Source organism: Balaenoptera borealis (assembly GCF_965194805.1).
Source record: "Balaenoptera borealis genome assembly, chromosome: 1".
In the NCBI taxonomy this organism is placed as follows: domain Eukaryota; kingdom Metazoa; phylum Chordata; class Mammalia; order Artiodactyla; family Balaenopteridae; genus Balaenoptera; species Balaenoptera borealis.
In genome coordinates, this window is record NC_138860.1 from 109,487,054 (window position 1) to 109,511,153 (window position 24,100).

The following is a 24,100-nucleotide window of genomic DNA, read 5'->3' on the forward strand; positions in this document are numbered from 1 at the left end:
TCTGAGTTTCTTATGTTTCCGTATACACTGAAGTCGAATGAAAGCTAGCTTTTCTTAATCCTAGTGTTCGGTACACCCCAAGGACTGTTTTCTCTTGCTGAGAACCCAGAAGTAAATAAGTTGAGGAGGTGGGCTTTCATTCATGCCTTTATGTGTGAAACGTCAACTTGGCTTTAGTTATCTTTAGCCGCCACTTTCTAAAAGTTCTCCAAAAGTTTGTTTCCTCACTGAGTTAAATAAAATGAGCTAGAAAGTTTTAAATGCTGGTACAGAGTCAAAAGGAATAAACTGAAAGATTTTGTGGCGGGTAAGAAAGGGAATTATGAGATATGATTGATATTTTTTATTCAATAACTGATTTTGCACAGTTATGTTTTGTTGTGGATGACAGGTTAGAGTGATATTAAAGATTTATTTTAGATTAAATAAGATTTTGTTGCTTCTGACTAAAGAGTAGACATAGTGAAGGGTGTTCATGTGATCCCCAGAGGAAGTTTGAATGGGTTTCGGAGACTGACAAGAGAGAACTTTCCAGATGTAAGTTTATAAGCAGGAATCCTTGACTAACAGTTTTATTTCTCTTTTGTAGTTTCTCAAATAACCTTAGCTCTAAGATGTCTAATAACCCCAAGAAAATATGTCCTGGTTTGTTCTGTGCACTCTGTCACATTTTAGGCACTTCAGACTTCAGGAGCAAGGTTCAGTAATTTTAAAACTCAATGCCGTGACATAGAAAACCACTGGCATTATTAACTTTCAAATCAATGAATAGAGGAGAAGAATGTTTTAACAAAAGAGCTAATGGCTATTTTCTTTAACCTATGGTTGGAATAATTAAATAGTATGGCCTTTTCCTGGGACACTAAAAGTAAAATGGAGGGCCTGACTTTTTATATCTGAGTTCTGTAGAGGATCTCGTTGGCCAATTGGTAATAGATGTCAGTTTTATTCTTTTCTTAAATAGTTGTTCTTCATGGCAGGAATGTTATGACCCTTATTATTTAACATTTATGTAGCACTGGCAATAGACTCGGCTTTGCACTGAATATCATAGAGCAGGAATTATCCCTTCCCAGTGGGCATAGTATAAAAACAAGGTAAGCAAAACCCCAATATTAAGAGATAATTATCTATGACAGGAGGCAAAGGTAGACTACTACACAAGTACTCTGCTCTTTCCCAAGGCATCTTAATAAACAAAAATGGGTAGGAGAGGGCCCATGCCTGGTGCTGTCATCAAGAATGCTGGTAAGCCAGCCCCCTAAAGCTTAGTTAAAAAACACAGCTGAATTAAACACAAAGAGAAACCCACGGACTTGTGGATGTAACTGTGCCTTCAGTGAAGCTTTATCTCAGTAACACGATGATTTAAAAGCAGATATGATTTTCCTAACATGGCTATGGTTCCGACCACCCAGCTCTTTTGCTCCTCTGTGATTTTGAATGAATTGTTGATAAGGAATACTTCAAAGGTGTGCAAAAAATTCTTTTACACTTAACATTTATAAAACAATGACGTTGATGGAGGGAGAAAGAAAACCCCTGTCAATATTTTTCTGAGACTAAACAATAACAAAGTGCCTTGAGGATTCATTTTAATGAGAAAAACTAGGGTGGCTCCATGGAAGTCTTGAGACAGGTCGTGTACACTAGGAAATTAATTATTGCTTGGCAGCGAGGCAAATGTATGCGGCTTATGGTGGCATTGCGGAAAATACATATTCTCTTAATCAGCAATGCTGGCTTGTTTCCTCAACGGTAACATCAAACTTGAAATGCATGAAGTCTCATATTTTTAAGAAAGGATTTCAAAACAAAGGGCTCGCTTGGCTTTTCTGAATATGGTTTTCAGGTTACTGTTTGCACAAGGTTTTCTCCAGGTAAGGTACAGCTGATCCCTGAGTCTTGTCCACACTCAGAGAACAGGGCTATGATTACCGACAGCATTTTCCCTAAGCCTGACTCTGATCTGTGCTGGAGGAGACGTTGACTTTCGTGATGGTTTTATGGATCGACGGTTCAGGTGGTTCTCCAGATAGCTCTGCTGGGTTCCTGGGCCATGTTTGCAAGTCAAAGCTGCGTCTCCTCCCCTAGGTGGAATTTCTCAGCTCAAAGGTTCACTTCTTAGCTGTCTCCAGCGCATGCAGTTGGCAGCTGACGGGGCAGCGCTACTAATGAAACCGAGTCTTCTAGGAGGCAGGTGATAAGAGACGCTGGGATTTTAACAGGGTAATGAATTAATTCACAAACTCACTGAGCACAAATGATAACTTTGGTACAATTTCCAGTTACAATTAGGAGGCGATTGCATTGTTTTACGGGATAAAGGTATTAGTTTTGATTCTTGTAATGTAATGTGTACCATACTGGTATCTTTGAGGAAAAGCCAGGCTCTGGATGTGTGAATTTGCCCGTGACCAACTCCTAAAATGGATGCAAATTAAAATGAGTGATTTCTGTGATAGCAAAGTGTGCTGTAGCATAGCTTCTGTACCCAGATCCCTAACAGGGGGCTGGCAGAGGCTCAGAATTTCATTTTGCCTGAACTTTTTATCCAAAAGCAGCATAACCAACCCTTCTCCAAGTGTATCCCAAACTTTTATTATATTTTGAATGAATTCAGGGTGAACATACAATCTTTATTTTGTACTTCAACCTTGTAACTATTTCAGTGACTCCCTTCAAAATCGACAGATTTGAGACAACTTCTAACTCCTGAGTTCATTATGAAAAGGGAATCATCCATATTTTCTCTATTGTTTCTGGTGTTTCCCCCCAGAATGTTTCTAGTAGAAAAAAGAAAATTTTAAATCTCAGAGACAATTCTCAGAAAAACAAGTTCTCCTTTTTTCAGGGTTTGATTGGCATTATCAATAGTATTTTCAAAAAAGGAAATTGTGAGTTTGCTCGTTAACAAATGAGTATGTATGCTAATTTCTGTTTTAGAATTATTTTCTTTGATTTTTCTCTTTCAGATTGTTAAACTACTAAAGGTAATCGATAAAAATCTATTGTTTGTACCTGTAGAATGCTCAGATAAGTACTAGGTATACATGCTAATTAAAAAATATCAGTTGATGATAATAGAGGTGATAGATATAATGATAAAATTTTCTTTCAGATGACTGACTTACACGGAAATGATATATTCATTCAATACAATGAATATGCAATGTGATTTAATAAATATTCATTGGACACCTGTGCTAAGCCCTAGAGATATTAAGATGAGAAAGCTTCAGTATTGGTTACTTACCGTGGTAGATTGTATTGTTCTCAAATATTCACTCCCCTTCCCGTAAGGGGTTTAGACATCCCCAGGTGGGGAGGTATGTACCTCGTAGCATGTCCCCTGGGAGAGGAATATACTTCTCTATCCCTTGGCTGTGCGACTGATTAGCCAATGGTGCTTGAGTGGACACCATGCAAGCTACACCTGAGAGGAAGATTTAAGAAGCATTGTATTTTTCCGTCGTCACCCTTGCCCTTTTCTCTTTGCTGCGAGAATGGCAGGTCTCAACAAAGAGCTTCTCCTAACTTGAAACATAACCCTAACCCTAATCTGAGTCCTGGAATGAGAAGACTGAACAAAGCCACAACAGCTGACCTGCAGCTGCCAACATGTAACATGTTTGTTTGTTGTTGTAAGTCACTGAGATTTTGGAAGTTCTTTATTCACCACAGTGAAACAAGCTGAAACACCTTGCATGGAGTTCAACTACAGTACGTTAATTCTAAGGCATGAAAAGTTCACATTGTCTGCTTAGCAATTCAGGACCAAAAGCAGAGACTAATTCTAGTCCAAGAACCCTGCAAGCTGTAGTTATGTGTAACAGCCTTAGGATGGATTGTGGGCAGATTACATCTGGGTTAATCCAACCAAGTTTGCCTCCTGTTAAATTTTAGTACAATAATTGTGCAGCTCTCCTCATTGAGTTTAGTTCATTGAAAGAGATAACTCTGTCATAATTTAATTGTCCTAGATGTACTGACCTGGTCCAAGTCAATTGGTAGCTCAAGGTCAAAGCTTCCATGTTTATCCAGTGGAATGAAAATGAAGGCTTTCTCAGGACAATTAACATGTCAAGGTTCTCCATCCCTGATATGCTGTTGCCTCTCAGTATGTGTTAGAGATCAACAAACACTTGTAACTATTTTTCTTCTCCTTGGATCTAGGTTAACATGGGTAGAGAGAATTCTTATCTAACCTACAGTAAGAGAAGGCATGTGTGTTTGTTGGGAGCAAGGGTGAGAGAGGGAGTGAGAGCAAGAGAGAAAGAGAGAGAGAATTAAGAGTTTCACCAAGGATCTTGCCTATGTACCTGCACGTACCAGCTACCAAGTGAAAATCTCATGATATTAAGAAGAAAAAAAAAAAAAAACCCCAAGGTCATTTAACATTTATTTTTGTTGATTCTTTTCAGGATATATTTTCCTACATGTCCTTTGCCAACTGCCTTTCTTTAGAAAGTGCCAGGACCCACGCTCGGGTGGGCATCACCGTGCTGCCCCGTGTTCGGTTCTCCTCCCCTCCCATGACTCATGCACATTCTATTCCCACCCCCTTGCAGCTGAGTGGCTCATGTAATTGGTTCCAGCCCCAGGACCCGAACAGGGTGATGCCCGTCAGTCACAGGCTGAGGCTCGGCTCCCTGGCTCTCTCTTCTCTGCCACGGTCATCCTGGGAGACACATGCTGAGAGGCCAGTGCCACCAGATGGCATCTGAACAGATCCTTGACTCACTGCTTGGACCTGCAAGGGAATTTTGTGAGCAAGAAATAAGGTTATATAATTTATATGTTATTACAGCATACTCTGGGCCAACATACGTTTTCTGAACACTTCTCATTCTTTGCCTTGGAACTAGATTTTTTTTTTTAATCATCTTCCAAAGTCTGACCTTCCTCCCTTTTTTCCTCTCTATCTTCCTTTCTTATTGCCTACATTCCAAAACTATTTATGGAACATGAACCCTATGCCAGGATCTGTCCTGGAATTATGATGATAAACAGTTGAGGCATAGATCCTGCCTTGTGGAATTAGAGGGGAGTGAGAATTTTTTTGTTCCTTTACCTGTACCAGGCACTCTACCAAACTATCTCATTTAATCCGTATAACCACACTACAAGCTAGAAACTATTACTATGCCTAATCTATTGATAAAGAAACTGACCTTCAGAGAAGTCAGTCACAGGGCCCAAATCAGACAGACAGTGAAGGGCTGAGTTGGGCTACAACCTTGAGCTGCTTGTTGCCAAAGCCTTGGTGATGAAATACGGGACTATCGCAAGGGATAACTTTTGCTTCTCTGGAGAGTTTGGTGCACACTCGTTATAATTGTTAATACATAGATCTGTCAGAAGTAGAGATTTCTCCCCTCTTTGGGCAAGAGTATGTGCTTTAATGTTTTGATCATAATGAAAAGGGTGTCAAGAGACTGAAGCAGTCAGAGCTCCACCTCCCTCCCTGGCTGGCTGAACAATGCCAGATATTCTGATATTACCCTCAGTGCATTTATCCCTCTGCTGAAGGCGGGAGTCCTCACCCGAGTGGACGGCCTCAGGACCCACTGCTGGTGTAGCTTGTGAGATGATGTGCGTGGACACAAAGGGGGTTCTCTCACAGTCTATTCAAGCCCCTGTGAGGACAACTGGGCAATACTGCCAACAAAGGAAGGGGCAGTAAGAATCCCCTTTCCTGGGGAAGACCTGTGGACCAATGACAACAGCTAATCACAACTTTACAAACATACTATTTGGAACGAAAGGGAGAGTTTTCCTTCAATTCATTTATTGTTTTGTTTTCCCAAAGGAGCTAGCAGGATTTTGAAAGAAATCAAGTTTAAGTAAGGATTTGTGAGGTCACTGCCTGTGCCTCACTGCTGACAGATAGCTTATCTTGTTGGAAGAGGCAAGGAAACTTTGGCATCTTGCTTAAGAACACTTGACATGAAGGAGTGTCTGTTAATCTCATTTGCTTCCCCTGAGCAGTGGCATCAGAGGTGGTCCCTCTCGGGTACGCAGGACGCCCGAGTCGCTGAGAGCTGGTTTCTCAAAGTGTGGGCGGTTGAACACACACGTGGGACACACCTGGAGTCATTACTACAGAGACAGGTTCCAAATCCCACTGCAGACCCACTGAATCCGAAGCTCGGAGGGGGGATGGAACTCTGAGCGCTGCAGCAAGTGCCCAGGGGATCGTCCCACGCACACCAACGCTGGGCAGCAGTGGGCTGGAGCTCACAGCTGCCTCCCGGCTGGTGCTAAGCGCAGGCCTTGCTGACATTTACCCTTTTATTCCTGTCCCCTCCCCCCACCATTTTTAATAGCCTTATGGAGCTCCGAACAATAACTTCTCTATTAAAGATGACCCACTCAGGATGGAATAAATGCTTTCTTTTTAGGGCAGATTACAGAAATACAACCTTCGAGAAACCACAGCTTTCTCTATTGCTCTGCATTATGCGTTTTGGAATAAAATTTCTCTCCTTGAGAGAAATTTCACTTTCACCCTAAAAAAGCTTCCTTTAAACATTAAAAAAATAAGATCTGCTGCTTTGTGCCTCAGTAGTACCTCCTGCAGCACCTGTGCAGACACCCCGAAAGCCCACTAGAGGAAAGTGAAATTGGGGCCCATTTTACCCACCCTTCATTGCTGTTTCATTACTATGGTTCCTTTTTTCAGGTTTCCTTTCCCTGCATCATTTTTATTCTTTCTTTCAATCACCTTCCTACACTCTCTTTCTACATTTATTTTAAGCAAATATTTAGGTTTTGGGGCTGAAAGTCTCCTCAGACCATTTACAGTGAACCCCATGACACAGAAGGATTAGTAAGAAGGAGGAGGAAGGGAAAGCAAGGCTCTCCCTGGTGAATTTGAGGAAGACTGGGTTTGCTAGAAGAAATGTAATGATTGGAACTCACATTCCTGTGGGACGCTTGGCAAGAAAACATCATGTCAAATGTGTAGCGGGTGACTTACCCAACGTTACAGGAAGAAGAGAGCACAAAGAACCCCCAAACCCAACACCCTCTTACATAGCAGCGAGCTACGTAGGCTTTGAATTATTTTATTGAACAGCATTAAGTGCTTTCCTGTTGGAAAATGAGGAACTTATTAATTATTTTAAGTTTGAAGTAATTAAGCCAGGCGCTGTCAGGCTGACACAGTTTTCTCAGCAGGCGGCTGGATTCTACTAGCACAGTGAAAGATTTTTCTAGTCCTATATGCTGAGCTAGAGGTGAGCCAGTTGGTAAATATGTGACACCTTTTAATTATACCTTGTTGCAAGCTGGAGCTTGTCTTGTGAATTATTTGATCATTTGTGGCTCTCTCATGAAAGAGAAGCTATTGGTGAATCTTCCTAGGAAAAGGGTGGGGATAAGAATGGAGGAGTGTCTGGGTGCATGGAAAGGAGGAAAAGCAACACTGTACTAGGGCCTTTAAGAGATTATTTCAGGACCTGCCGATGACCTTCTAGCATACGTTCTGGAAAGGTCGTTGTCTCAGTTGGCAGATCACGCTACTATATATAAAACAGATAACTAATAAGGACCTACTGTATAGCACAGGGAACTTTACTCAATACTCTGTAATGGCCTATATGGGAAAAGAATCTAAAAAAGAGTGGATATACGTATATGTATAGCTGATTCACTTTGCTGTACACCGGAAACTAATACAACATTGTGAATCAACTATAGTCCAATAAATATAAAAAAAAAAAAAGAACGCTGATAGTGCTGAGTAAATAGGTTTTGTAGCTGGTCCAGTCAGGCCTGGGTGGTAGGAAAGACTGAAAAACATTTTCTCTTCACCTTCTCTCTAGGCTTTTCCTATAAGCTTTATTGGCCACCAGATGCCCAGCTAGATTCCAGGCGCATGATGGAGAGCTTTGGAGCTCACATTTGCTCCAAAGAAGAGTAGGAAAATGGAAGATGGAAAAAACGGGCCGAGAAGGAAATGTTGGCAGTGGTAGAGATAGACTCTTGCATACCTGCAAAAGTTTTCCAAGTTATTTTTTTTTTAAGGCTAAAATTCAAAGTTTTCCTTTCATAGCAATATGCTTCCAACCCTTCCTTGCATTACTTTGTTAACAGTCTGAACAAATTGGTCTTTAACGGTCCTACCCAGTGCCTCCCAAAACTGGCATCTCCGTATCCAACACCAAGTTCAAACCAGTGCCTGCCTGTCCATCAGCCCTCTGTGTAACAGAGCACGTTTGTAGCCTAGGGTTGCAATATGTTGCCCATTTATCTCCTGTCCTCCAAAGTTCAGGAAATTTTATTTTCTGGCCTCAAAGCTTATTTGTTCTTACTCTGCACCTCCTGCTGGATAACTGGCTGATTTAATAATGACATTTGTACTAATGTGTTGATCCAGTCACTCATTTATTTAATCACCATTAATTGACTGCCTACTTTATACCACTGAGGAAACTGCACAAGACAAACATGGCCTTTCCCTCCTGGAACTTATCAATTCATGTGAGAGAAATCCTTCCTGGTTCCCATATGTAGAGAGCTTGAAGCTCAATCCTCAAATTCATGAGGGAGAGAAATATTATATATTTTTTTCATATTTTAATGCTCCTCTCTCTCTTTTTATTATTGAAGTATAGTCGATGTATAATATATACATCGTGCACAATATAGTGATACTGTACACAATATAGTGACAGGTGTACAATATAGTGATTCACAATTTTTAAAGGTTATACTCCATTTACAGTTATTATAAAATATTTGCTATATTCTCCCTGTTGTACAACATATATTGTAGCTTATTTTATACATAATAGTTTGTACATCTTAAACCTCTACCCCTATATTTCCCCTCCCCCCTTCCTTCTCCTCACCGATAACCATTGGTTTGTTCTCTAGATCTGTGAGTCTGCTTCTTTTCTGTTCTATTCACTAGTTTGTTGTATTTTTTAGATTCCATGAATAAATAATCTCATACAGTATTTGTCTTTCTCGGTCTGACTTATTTCTCTTAGCATAATGTCCTCCAAGGCCATCCATGTTGCTGCAAATGGCAAAATTTCATCCTTTTTTATGGTTGAGTAGCATTAAGTTTTAAAAAAAGCCATTTAAGTTCAAATTCAAGCCTCTGTGTTGCTGGCCTAGTGGAAAATTCAGTCTATTATAAGTGAATTTTTTCTAACGGTCTATACCGTTTCTACACAGAGAGAGGAACCTAGACTGGCCCCCCTGCATTCCCTGTGATCCAGAGCTTTCTCTACAGAATGGAGCCCCCATAGTAGCTAGTATGGTGGGAAGATGGGGAGGGCACAGCCGTGGAAGCAAAAGATTCAATCTCTTGCCACCATTTGGTTGGGAACAGGGGGCGGGTGGGGGGGAAGAGGGCACAAAGGCAACCTCAGCAGTGAGCGGGTGAGGGTTACAGTGAGGGCCTATAATGGGGTGACTGCAGGCTGGGGGTGCACTGTTGGGGACACCCACGTAGAACCTCTAAGTTCAGTGTCTGTGAAGATTGGGGTGCACTAGCCCTGGAGTCTTATAAACAGGGCCAGGGCAAGGGAGTGGCGCTTCCTGAGAACACTTTCTGAGGGAACTCACAGGGGGCCCTGAGGGCTGAGGAGCCCAGCTCAGAGGCAGGGCAGGAATGGGGTGCAGGAGGAGGGCATCCGGAGGAGAGACGGGGGCTGAGAGGCCCTGGGAGCCCTGTTCTCTCACAGGCTGGGGCCTCCGAGGCTCAGAGACTAGCAGGGCAGGCTGAGGGAGGGAAGTGGCCAGCTGGCAGGGGTCTGAGGGTGGGGGAGGCGGCTGCTGGAGGACCAGTACTCTACAATCAGTGCTCCAAAGACATAGACCAAGAAAGATGCACGCACGTGCACACACACACACACACACACACAGGGTCTCTTGGAACCCCCCATGCCCATCCTTTTCCTCAATGGGGACACGTAGCAAACAGTTTTACCCAATTCCCAGGAAAAGAGCCCCAGCTGCAGCTCCGGCCTGGTCATCTAAGCACATACCAAGCTCCCTGTCCTCTACTCAGGCACAGCTTGAAGGCCACTGTCCAGCTTGTTCAATTCCTGCCTTTCTCCCAGGCGCTTTAAGGCCTGCCCTTGGTCCCCTGGGCTGCCCAGCCCCGCCCCCTGGAGAAAGCAGGAGTTGGGGGGAGTGATAAAACCGCAGAGAAGGGGATGGTCATGGTCTTCAGCAAGGCACTTGGGTAGGGGTGGCGGAGGCATGGCTGAGGTGGGGAGAAGAGCGGTGCAGCCTCTGCGGAGGCCCCACCTCCTCGGGCCGGTCAGTCCTCAGCCCCTGGCCCAGCAGCCTCCTTCTAGGCCCAGCAGGGCCTCCTTCCTTTTCACACCATCAGCGAGATGACGACATGGTGGTACCGGAACAAAGGAGAGGAGGCAGCACCTGGTAAAGGCCGAGGAGCAGAGGCAGAGGCCCAAGTGCGTGACGCAGAGCAGGTTAGAGCGCCTGAAAGAGCAGCAAGGGGCTGACGACAAGAAGATGAAGATCGTGGAACTGAGCCACAAAAGGATGGTAATCGAATGACAATCCAAGAACTCTTAACCGAAGGCACGCAGCACGAATCGCCAAACAGCTCTGGAGTGTCCGATTCGTTATCAGTGACTACTACGTCATTTTCATTTCTGCATTATGTACAGAAAAAAGAACACTCACTACCACTGAAGCAGAAAGTCCTGCATTGTTCAATGCAGCAAAATAAATGTAGCCATCATACTTACAATCAAAATTTGTGAACGCCAAAACTCTGGTGTTATAGCTCTATTTCAGCTGAAGAAAAAGTACCCTTATATTTTGGAAGGCAATATTAACAAACAGCATTTTTTAAACAGCAAAATTTAGTTACCTTTTCTTTGTTACTTTTTACAAAGAGTTTAAATTAAGAAATTTTTTAAAATTAAGCATACTTTCACAGAATAATTTGCTTAAACTATATGCATATAAAAAAGTTAAACATGCTTTTTATTCTGCCTAAAATACAAATGCAACTGCCAATGTATATTTTGAATGGAACCCTATTTTATAACGTTAGCATGCTGAATGTGTTTTATGAGTGATCATTAATATAGCATTTAGGTCAAGATTTCAACTCAAACCCACCAAACTCTTTGGTCAAAAATTTAATACTCATAACCAGACCAGCAGTGTTCAGAGTTGGGCTATACATATAAGCATTTTTATTGTTAAGTTTCCTAAGAGAGTGTAAAAGTTTTAACAGAAAGTGAAATATTGTGCAGCTTTATGGAAGTTTAAAGCCTATTTGCAAGCATTGCTGCCTGTTGGAAGAATTTGTATGTATAGGAAATACATACAAATATTGTGGATAGAGACAGTTTATGTCTCATTGCGGTAAACCTTTGCTTTACAGATTTGAAGGTACAGACTTTTACAAGCAAGTTCACGAAGTCATGTTTGATTATAAACATCAAGCAAAATGAAGTTAAATTATTTTCCATTTGATATGTTTTATGGTGATTCCTCATTTTGTAGCAGTGCCTGTAAAATAAACACCTCTTGCAACGTTAAAATTGAAAAAAATTTAATCCATGATGGGTTTGCTTTCTTGACCCTGTGGAGATGCCCACAGCTATTGGGCATCCTAGGTGAATTTGACCTTGGTTGGGCTCTGCCAAAGACTAATGAACTGAAGGAAGAGATAGCCCCTTGCCCTATACTCTTGCCTTTCCATTAGAGCATCCTTTGTTATTATTAAAATTTTTTTTGAAGTCTATTTGAAAAATTACTTATTACATAAAACAAAGATGCAACGTATGTAAAATATTAAAAGGAAGCTATGCTAAAAAGAAACTTAGAATAATGACTTTTCTGATATAAACATATATTTTGGAAATGTGAAACACAGAACTTTATGAACAAAGCCAGTCACCAAATAACAAGTTTATTTTAATGTAGTACTTTTGGAATCAGTTTAGTACTGAATAAACAGTGTATGTGTATAACAATACGTAAATTGAACAATTAGCACAGGGAATCCTAGTATTAAGGAAACTTTAAAAGGCCAAAATGTTAACTAATGCCTTGTCAAAGAAAATTTGTTCCTCTCAAAACTTTTTTTATGGTGTGTGTGTGTGTGTGTGTGTGTGTGTATGTGTGTGTGTTTGTCTTCAATAAAGACCAGAAATAGAACTAGACAAAAAAATATGTTCTTATATGTAGAATTTTACACAATTCACATGTTGATATTTTGCCTTTTCCTAGGGCAAAAACAGATTCTCCCCAGAAACCTCTTGCACAAACATACTGATCATCCAAAGTCAAGGATGTTTGAGAATCTATCTGGTAAAGATGGAAATTTAAACAATAGTACATGAAAATACATTAGGTGTTGCTTCATATAATAAAATGCACTCATTTTTCCCTGAAAAGGAGAAGGAATCTGAACTTTTTTAAAATTATAAATTTCATAGTTGTAAAATGGGTGTATTTTGTCACCCATTTTACAAGAAGTGCTCTCAGGAGCCAGAGGGAAAGGGATTTTGTAAGATTCCAAGTTCCATGGAGCTGCTCTCTGGGCAACAGTCTGAAGTGGTACCATGAAGATGGCTCTCATCTCATCCACCTGATCTCTTCTTCAATCACATGGTTTACTGTGCATCTACTACATGCCAGCCCTGTGAGGTGCCTGATTTATAGGGTAGAAATTTGCTAAGATAAGTGGTGGAAGGTGGCGAATGACTCAGATTGATACAAGTGTAAGATGACTGTTTACTATGATGTTGCAGAGGTGTAGGAGGAATAAAATTAAGAAGATGTGATGAAGCCTGTCAGGGACATTCTAAAATGGTCAGACTCCGTCCACCCCACCCCACATAAGCCCTGCAATGGAAGAACCTCTGGCAAGTGTGAGTAAAAGACAAACAAGATCAGAGTTGTGTTGAGGAAGACAGCTCTACTGGAATGAACAGAGACAAGAATTCCTGTGGGAGAATACAATAAGCCCAGAGGAGGAATTCAAGTCAGTTCTGAAAGCCTCAAGAGAGAAATTATTGGGTTCTTCCCAAATCAGAGTCCATAAATTGATATCCATTCTGCCTCTGCCCCAGACTAGCCTGTGCTTATGGAATTTGCACACTTAAGAAAATATATCTGAACTCATGGCAGGAAGAAGCCGCTTTCTCTGAAGGAAAAAATCATGCTGCATGAACCCAAGATGCTGAATAGGGCATATATTAAACTCTATAGAAAATCCTATATGAATTTCAAAGATATTTATTTCTGTATTATCTGTGTAAAACATCGTACTGGGTATTTTTCTTTGTTGTTTATCTCTATTTGGGGTCCGTATTTCCTTTTAACAAACTAAATTACTAGAACATAAGCAGTGTAGAAGGGGTAGAAAAAGTCAATTTGTAGGAAAAGCCATTTTCTCTTAAATCTGAATTTTGTGCGCTGCAGAACATTGGTAACTAGTAATCTATATTTCATTCAACACGTTAAGTCCCAATTTCTCCGGAAACTATTAATGCGGATTTATAGAACCTTCAAGATAGAACCACCCCAACCTTACAAATGCCCTTAAATCCAGGCATGTATTGGTCACCCCTCAGGGGCAACATTTACAACCTTTCCACACTTTTCACTAACAAGGTAGCATCCTAGCATATTTTATATTTCCAAACTGTTAGAAATAAATAGACTTTTGGCTCAGCATTGTTTGTTGAAAACTGACCTAGGCACCCATCAATTTCAGTACAATCGCCTTTGCTAGAAAAGTGGGCAGGATAGCTGTGAACATTGTGAAGCTAACTTTGGTTTACATTTTGAAAGTCTTTTGAAGGCGCAGTTGTCTGAAGAGCAACATCTCTTTCCGTTTTTGTCTCAGGGAGGCTGTCACTGAGTGTACTACCTGCCTTTCTGCGGGTGGATGCATTCGTGTCTTTCATAAGGACTCCACATTCGTATCACTGAACTGTGTGTTTCTGTCTCAGCCAGAGAGCTCAAGGACAGCTTTGAATTGGGTGCATCATGTAATAGACTAAAAAGCAAGAACAACAATAAAAAGACCTTTGTAATTTCAACTGGGAGAAAATAGGCATTTGCAATGAAATTAAATGTTTGGTTTAGCTTGGCCCCTAGGGGATAGTAATGTTCATTTTCATGTTGAATTGGTAGGCTTTGCTTAAAGGAGGGGCAGAACCACATGACCCTGGAGACTAAATTACCTCTTAGCTTTGGAAATGGAGTTTACCTCGAGCCAGAATTGAGATGAATTTGTGGTGAGTTGACAAAAAATCTGGAAACATTTGCTCACTTGGTACCAGGAGTACAGATAGGCAGAGGAGCCAAATTCAGATGAATTATCTCCCATTCCTAGTAAATTCAGAAAAAAAATCATTATTTAATTAGCATGAGTTCAATGCAAGGGTTTGCTATTCCTTTGATGCCTAAAACTAAAGAATAATTTCCTTTTCTTTTATAAACAAGAACAACGTTAAACAAACAAACAAACAGGTGTCCACCTAGGAACACCAAGGCAGGCAGAAGAGAAAGGGCACCATTTGGCCCTGTGTGCAACAGCTCTGTACAAGCTCTGTGTTGCCTGCCGTCTTTCACCCCAATGGAAATGATTCCGTTTGCTTGCGATTATAGACTCCTATTGATTTCCAATTTTCACCAGGCATGTTCAAGTCTCTTGGGCTCTGGGTGCTTGTAGATTCTTATTAGTCTTGCAGTGAGGAAACAATGTGGTAATGTAATTGGCACCGTGTAGCAATATGAGATTCCTATTCTACTTTCAATTTTGTCCTTTATTGCAGTATCTTAATTATATATCTTGCCATATATATTTAGAATTACATATGTACATAAAATTCTATTGGTTATGATTCCTTGGAAAACCCTGTATATACACACACGTATTTAGCACCAGTGGACTCAGTGAATTCTCAAAGAGCAGACTATATTTTAATAGAAGCCTGTGCTTATCTATGGAATCCCCCCAAATCAACATAGTATCCTGAATAGATTGGGTTGTATCATCTTACTGTTTTAGCTTGCTTTGACTTCCATCTCTAGAGTAATAATGGATTCACGATTACACTGCAGCTGCTGTCTCAAGAGCTACTTATATGGGGGAATCTGCATTCAGCAAGTGTTTATTTTATGTAGTGGAGTGCCACCCAAACAGTTCTGAGCTCTTACCAAAAAGTCATCCAGAAAGCACACTTCACAAACTCTAGTGTGTAACATGCAATTACTTTCTTTTTATCATAAAATATCCGAGTAATACTTTTATTTGATCTGGGGAAAGGACTTTCTACCAATTCTAATTTTTCCTTTAGGATGTGTGTTCGTGTTCTAAATCTTAACTTACCAGTACAGATTGTGAGGTTTGATGAGTGTTAAACTGTAGAGCCATAATAAAAGTCAAAGTGATTTGTCAAAATTTGGAGGAAGTGTAGATGGCTACGTTTCAATTTGTGTCTGCAAAGAGTAGGTAGTAGTAATTGCTTTAGCGGGATGACCAGGATGAAAGACAGTAAAAAAAAAAAATCGTAATTTCTTCTTTATGAGATTGTTACAGAGTCAGTGCTTTGAGTGGCACCTCCCCACACAATCGCTGGTGTATTGTGCTGAAGCTTCACTAGAGAAAGTGCATGCTTTCATCTGGCCTCTGCAGGGCACATGCTCTGTTACATGAAGAGCATGACAAATCTGTATAGTTTCCAATCTCTTCTTCTATTTTCATTTCCACAATCTTAGAGGAAAAAAGCTCTGATAAAAATAAATGTAGCTGTATTGTAATCTTCATGTAGTCTTGCGGTTAAAGAAAGAAAAGTAAATATAAAAAAACCTCTGTGTTTTAGTTGGGAACACAAATAAAATGATTTATTTGCTTCTGCATATACCCTTTATTTTTACTTTCTAATCATTCTACTGAGACTGGATTTCACTAGAGTCCCCAAGGTAATGGGGCCTGGTGACTAATCCACTGAGCCGTACAAACCCCATCTGCTTACTCACTTTGACATTTTAATAATATCCCATTTGGACCTTTGTTCAATTTTGCTTTGTGTGCTACATCTTTGTGTTAACATTATATCTGAAATAATTTACTATAATGAATACTATCAAAGCTCCCTAATTAAAACACACGGAAAGTTTGTGTTTTTTTTGTATGTCAACTATGTATACTTTCCACAGGAAATGTACCCACTAAAATTTGTCATATAGACCATCAAATTGTCCTCTTAATTATTGTTCATTGTGTATTTTACCTGGAATAAAGGAAAAATATGTCATTAAGAAAGCAACATCCTATTTTATTTCCATCTTACTCAGAAATTCCTGTATGGAGTGTTTTTCTCTGTAAATACCATAATAGATTATTCTAATGGTACAACAGAGTAGGATAGCTTCAGACAACATTGCTGATGACAGAAGTAATGTTAAATGCTGACTTGTTTTGTTTTATAAATATGTGATTTCTTCAAATGAAGATTGATTATGACCTAGTATTTACATACATAAATCATACATATTGTGACAGACTTGTAACATGCTGTATGTGTTGCCCTCCAGGAGCTTGATTGTATTCAGCATATGCCACAGTCAAAAGCTTATTAATTATTATTGATTAATTCATATACTCCCTTTCACTCATACCAAAATATTGAGGAATATTATAGAAGGAAGAAGGAAGACTTAAACACGCATTAGAAGATCCCCCAAATATTTACGCAAATCTTCATAGGACACTAAACACACAAAAATCCTATAATTTAACCTAGATTTTGTAGCAGGCACAGATGGTAAAGCAAGTGATAAATCATTTGCAGGATGTTAAGCTGCAAACAGAAAGTTAAGCATGATCCAGACTGTAAAGCAATGTAGGAGTCCAAGTGTGAAAAGATTTAAATAATAGAACAGTAACACGCAACACATTTTCTCTCTTTTCCAAGTAATCTCAGTAGCATCAGAGTTTACCAATGACTGCTGCTCTAATAAAATAATTATATTTATAGAGTGCTCTTCAGAAGGTAATACCATTTTACACATGTTATATCTCATTTAATCTTCTTGAAAACACTATGAGATCAGTATAGAAGTTCAGAGAGGTTAAGTGGGTTGTGCAATATTACACATCCAGTAAGTAGTGGAGCAGAGTCTCAATTCAAGCGTGTGACCCCAAACCTAGTGCTCTAAGTTTCATCTCCATGGAAAGCTGGGAAACACCGCGTGCTGTGCCTTCATCCCGGAGCTGATTCATTCATTTCAGCCATCTTTTACAATGTATATTAACAGCCATGGTGTTAATGACCATCCAGTGATCTATATCAGTCACTTAGAGAGTAAATAAATATATTTACTCTGCGAAGTTCATTGGTTCTGCCACATATTAATAATCTATACAGGAAAAATGAGGTAGAGAGTTGAGATACTAATCAGACATCATAATAACTGAAGAGATGGCTCACCTGTACCATGGAGAGGTAATGCTGTAGAGAGAAAAGGACGCAGGCTTTAGAGTTGCAAAAATCCAGGTTCTTACCATGAATTTTCCATATATGAGCACAATTTGAGCAAAGTAATTAATTTCTACAAGTTTTAGCTGCCTTAAAAACAATTTTTTTAAAGGATTAAAAATATGTAGGGTTACTGTCACATAATGGGCATTCCATAAGAGTTATCATTACCATGAGTATAATTTAGACAGTGTATCTAAGCACCACATTGACTTCAACTAGGAACTTCCAGGGGACATAATTTTAAGAATTAAATAAAGAATGAAACCACTGGTATCAATTTGCTAAATATTTAAAATACTTGAAGACTGGCTATTAATCACATTGTTTTCTAGTTAATATGAGTAAACATTTATGATTCATATCTAAAATTATACTTAAAGGAGAAGGAAAATTACTAAGAATTTAAAGGTCAGGAGTAAAATATGGTCAGTTCCACAGAATATATCATTTCATAATATCTGAGTACAAAAAGATGTGATGGCTTTTACCTCTGGAAAAAGGGGGAGATCAATTTATATTTGACATTATCAGCATATCAATGATAAATAAAATCTAAAAAATTAAAAAACATCAGTGGGTACCCAAATATCTAAAAGGTGCCAACTCATAATATTGAAAAATCCTAACACAAGATCATAGAACAGGAGAACTCAAATAAGCAAAGAAGAGAAAAACAGCTATTAGAACCGTAAGAGCTGCTTTATTTATATATATTTAATTTTGAAATTTAAGGGTGGCCAATTGATAGCAAAACATCCTACTATGATGAAAGTTTTAGTTCCCTCAAGAGAAGACTCCAGATGGTTAACTATTGATAAATCATTCAACTTTGTGACTATATTTTCACCAGATGTTTTTAATGGTATAACTTCTGAATGAGTTTTACTCTATCTGGGTTGAACTGTGTCCACCAAATTGTGAGTATGTAAGCAGAGAAAAATTGGGCTCCACAGTTTGAATCTAATATGTAAAGATTGACTGGGCCAGTAGGTGATCTTCCCTAGTTAAATTCTTCATTAACTTTTTTCATATAATAGAGGCAACCAATGGGCAATTTAAATTAGATGAAAAAATCCAAGATATCAGGGAATATGAGATATTGTTTGCTATTAGATAAGAAAAGAAAGAGAAAGAAGTCTATGAATAAAACCCAATGGGAAAAGTTCAGAGAGACCAGATGTCTGTCTGACCTCAACAATAAGAGCAAAGACAGTATCCTCAGAGAGCACAGGAAAATAACAAATGAAAAAGATGAAAAAGACAAAGAACCAGAAATGTAACTCTGGAATCACAACAGGAGAAATTATCCAGAGTTTCATCAGTATATCTGTTCCAATGCAGAAAATTCACCAGGCAAATAGACTGGTAGAGATAAAAGAAATACTCCTAAATTCCAAAGATGATTTAAGCTTAACCAAATTTTGAAAAAAATTGTTGTGAGTACAGCTGAAAGCTTCAATAAAAGAACCAACAGAATGTTTCTCCTTTGCAAAGATGGTTATAAACTAAAAAGAGATTTGAAGAGTATTCAAGTCAACACAAGTCTAGACTGTCAATAACCCCCAGATCCCAAAAGATGATTTCCAGTCTGGCATGCAAGAAGCTTGGAAGTTGCCATTTCATCCTAACAACAAGTAAAAGCTAAACATAATGAAAATTCAACTCTTCTTAGATCCATAAGATAAGTAAAGTCACAGGGCAAACTGCTGTCCCCCTCCAGTTGAGAGACTGAAAGGCAAGCACATAGAATCAGAACTTACCAACACAGAAACTTACGAGCAGCAACCTCACGGGAACTAGTACCACCAGGGTAGGGAAACCTAAAATGTAATCAATGAATTGCTGAAGGCTCAGTGTGGACAACTTCTGAGAGTTAAAAACTCCAGGAGGATTCAGTCATAAGGGGGTCCCCACACTTCTGTGAGTTTTACCTTTACAAGCTTGACCTTTTGTGAGTTTTACCTTTAGAAGTTCTCACAGTGAATATCGGAGAAAAATATCCTTGTGCTTCTGGCAGGGGGAGGGGTAAAGGAACCATCTTGAGATATGTCAGAGCATTCTGTTCTTCATAACAAGATCTGTCCTTAGATGGCGGGGGGCGAGGCTGGTGTGACTCTGGGGCAGCAACATCTTTCTTGCCAAGATCTCACCACACTGGATGTTACCAGGTTGACTCCACTCTCGCACGAAGTTATCAGCAGACAAGCCACAATTAATATAGGTACACTTGGTCACATTGCCCATGGAAAATCTACCATTGTAAAAGCTATTTCTGGAGTTCACACTGTCAGATTCAAAAATGAACTAGAAAGAAATATTATGATCAAGCTTGGATAGGCTAATGCCAAGATTTACAAACTTAATGAGGCAAACTGTCTTCATCAGAATGTTACAGATCTTGTGGAAGTAGTATACCTGATGAGTTTCCTATCGACATTCCAGGGACCAAAGGGAACTTCAGACTAGTCAGACATGTTTCCTTTGTTGATTGTCCTGGCCATGATATTTTGATGGCTACTGTGCTGAATGTTGCAGCAGTGATGGATGCAGCTCTTCTGTTAGTAGCTGGTAATGAATCCTGTCCTCAACCTCAGACTTCTGAACACCTGGCTGCCATAGAAATTATGAAGCTGAAACATATTTTGATTCTGCAGAATGAAATTGATTTGGTAAAAGAAAGTCAGGCTACAGAACAGTATGAACAGATCCTTGCATTTGTACAAGGTACAGTAGCAGGAGGACCTCCTATTATTCCAATTTCTGCTCAGCTGAAATATAATACTGAAGTTGTCTGTGAGTATATCATTAAGAAAATTCCAGTACCTCTAAGAGACTTTACTTCAGAACCCCGACTTACTGTTATTAGGTCCTTTGATGTCACCAAACCTGGCTGTGAGTTTGATGACCTTAAAGGTGGTGTGGCTAGTAGTAGTATTTTAAAAGGAGTATTAAAGGTGGGCCAGGAGATAGAAGTCAGACCTGGTATTGTTTCCAAAGATAGCAAAGGAAAACTCATGTGTAAACCAATCTTTTCCAAAATTGTATTACTTTAGAGGAACAAAATGATCTTCAGTATGCTGCTCCAGGGGGTCTTATTGGAGTTGGAAGAAAATTTCACCCTACTTTGTGTTGGGCTGACAGAATGGTGGGGCAGGTACTTGGTGCAGTTGGAGCTTTACCAGAGATCGTCACAGAATTGGAAATTTCCTATTTCCTATTTAGACGACTTCTTGGTGTACACATGGAAGGAGACAAAAAAACAGCAAAGGGTCAAAAGCTGTCTAAGAATGAAGTGCTTATGGTGAACATAGGATCCCTTTCAACAGGAGGAAGAGTTGGGGCAGTCAAGGCTGATTTGGGTAAAATCGTTCTCACCAATCCTGTGTGCACAGAAGTGGGAGAAAAAAATAGCCCTTAGCCAGAGAGTTGAGAAACACTGGCGTTTAATTGGTTGGGGTCAGATAAGAAGAGGAGTAACAATCAAGCCACCAGTAGATGATGACTGAAGATTATCAGTCAAATAATACGTTTGGATGAAGTCAGAATTTCTCTTAACAACCTAGGGGTATAATTTCAAAGCAATACTGGGGATACAGCTCATTTCCTTAGTAGAAGCCATAAGGTTGTTTTCATTTTCTTCTGACGAAAATTAGCCTCTTCTACTAAAATAAAAAATAGGGTCTATAATAAATGTCAGAATTGGCACATTGAGGGATTTAATCCACATTTTAGCAGTAATTGATCATTAAACAGTGTCACATTTGTGCATCAATTCATGTTTGAAATGAAACTGCTATTACAACCAGACTTTGCTATAGCATACATACCACTGAACCTGTTTGAAATAAAGTTTTTCTCTTATTTTTTCATGAAAAAAAAAAAAAAAAAAAGGAAAATTATTTAGCCAGAGCCTAACCTGCTGGGGTTTTATTAGTGCCTAACTGACTTGGGAAAAGGAAAATACACAACTCCAGCCTTCTTTAGCCATCCTGTCTCACTTAAGAAGTGGAAGGAGGAGGAGAACTGAAAAATATGCAAGCAGAGAGATAGAAGTTTAAGAAAAAAAGCCAAAAATGAATGCTACAGATAAAAAATAATGTAACAGATGTGAATAATGCTTTTGATAGGTTTACTAGTAGACTGGACATGACTGAGGAAAGACTCTGAGCTTGAAGCTATCTCAGTAAAAACTTCCAAAACTGAAAAGCAAAGATGAAAAAAAAGACTGAAAAAAATCAGAACAGAATATCCAAGGACTCTGGGACGACTACAAAAGGTGTAACATAGGCATAATGGGAATTCCAAAAGGAGAAGAAAGAAAAATAAAACCAGAAGAAACATTTGAAACAATAATAGCCGAGAAGTACCCTAGATTAATGTCAGATACCAAACCACAGATCCAGGAAGCTCAGAGAACACCAAGCAGAAAAATTACCAGAAATACTACACCTGGGCAAAACATTTTCCAATGACAGAAAATCAAAGGTAAAGAAAAAGTCCTTAAAGAAGACAGATGGGGGACAAAAACCTTACCTGTAGAGGAGAAAAGATAAGAATTACATCTAACTTATCCTCAGAAACCACACAAGCAAAGAGTGTGGAGTGAAATATTTAAAGTGTTGAGAAAAGACACCACCAACCTAAGATTCTGTACCCTGCAAAATTACCCTACAAAAGTGAAGGAGCAATAAAACCTTTCTCAGACAAACAATCCTCAGATGCCTAGGTTAATTTGTCACATAGCAAGGTCAAATAATTGAAACATGAGTAGTGAAGTAATGTCCTAAAAAAGTCTAAGAAGATGAAAGATGGATAATCTTAGCCCAGTTTCTCAAAATGTTAGCTGCATTGGCAATATTTCAAAGTATAGTAAAATCTTAATTGAGCAATAGGTTCAGTTAACAAAAGTCACCTATCAACTTTTACAAGAAGAAAGGAACTTTCAAGCAAATAAGCTCCTATAGGAATATATACATACTTATATATAGAATCTGATTTCAGTATGCATTTGGACCAATCAGCTTGTTCTACTTTATCTTGGGGTAGGCAGCCCCAGACTGTCAAGTTCCAATGTTCATCTCTTAGTTGATTGTTTGAAAGTCAGAATGTATTTTTCAATAGCATCAGTATGATAAATGATAGCTTGTATATCAAGCCCACAAAAGACCAGGACAGATTTGATATGCTATACATTTATAGTAAAAAGAAAATTATAGAGTTGCAATACCAATAGTTAAAATATAAATTAAGGGGCTTCCCTGGTGGTGCAGTGGTTGAGGGTCTGCCTGCCAATGCAGGGGACACGGGTTCGAGCCCTGGTCTGGGAGGATCCCACATGCCGCGGAGCAACTGGGCCTGTGAGCCACAACTACTGAGCCTGCGCGTCTGGAGCCTGTGCTCCGCAACAAGAGAGGTCGCGATAGTGAGAGGCCCACGCACCGCGATGAGGAGTGGCCCCCGCTCGCCACAACTGGAGAAAGCCCTCACGCAGAAACACAGCCAAAAATAAAAATAATAAATAAGTAATAAATTAAAAAATATATATATAAATTAAGTAAAGGCAATAGTCATCATCTATGAGTTGCCATATTAACACACTTGTCCCCTTTAAGAGTTTCCACCAATGTCCAAAGTCCTTCTAACATCCTAGAAATCAACAACACTTTGAAAGTTTAGTCATATTTATTATGGCAGAATACTAGTTTCAGATAAAATGTATGAGACAGCAGGATTGCATATTTCATGAGATGTGAATTCTCTTTATAGTACAATGGTGTCTATTCAATAATCAATAATCAAATATGCAGTCTATTTGTACCATTTTAGTATTTTAAAATTCTATGAAATCTTATTTTGGTACCTTTGCTTTATAGAAAGATTATTGTTCATATTTATAATTTATTTGATTGTAAGTCCTTCATTAAGAATATGGCATCCAAATCACAACATTATTCCTAAGCTTCTTTATAACTCAGTTTCCAGAAATGCATTGTGGCAAATAAGATAAAATAAAATAAAAAGGAAGTTCCATGTAGTTAATTTGGAGTTTAAAGAGATAGTTGACCAGGAAGCTGTTGATATACATAAAGAGGTTTTTGTTTTTTTTGAAGTACTCTTTAGAGTTCTTGATATGTTATTGTACATATAGATCTATAAAAAGGAGGCTATAATAGTCATCATTTCCAAGAATGAATTGACTCCAGAACATCCCCTCACTTTATTTTTCATGAAAACACTTTGGAAAATTACCATTTTGAAACAGAAGGAAGAAAGGTAGATATTATAAAAGACTATGGAGGAAGAAAAGATTAGTTAGGGAGGAAGGAATGAATTGTGAAAGACTAGTTGGTTTTAGGGAACAGAAAAGACAGAGTCAGTTGAGGCAGGATGGCTTTAGAGTTAGGCCTGAGTTTGAAACACACTTCTAGCCCTTTCTAGGTGTGTAAACTTTATCAGGTTACATAATCTTTCCAGGCCTCAGTTTCCTCATCTACAAAACAGAGAAATAACAATAATAACGACCTTACAGGATATTTTTTTTTTTAAAGCTCCTGAGGACAGGAATTGTACCTTTTTTTAAAAATTAATTAATTAAT

General features: G+C 39.1%; 1 pseudogene across 1 annotated transcript; it reads left to right on the forward strand.

Annotated features, from left to right (window-relative positions):
- The first annotated feature begins 10,716 nt into the window (after positions 1 to 10,716).
- Positions 10,717 to 22,748, forward strand: LOC309625621 (eukaryotic translation initiation factor 2 subunit 3 pseudogene; annotated as a pseudogene). Its single transcript has one exon. The product of its transcript is annotated as a eukaryotic translation initiation factor 2 subunit 3 pseudogene (transcript).
- Positions 22,749 to 24,100: the final 1,352 nt, after the last annotated feature.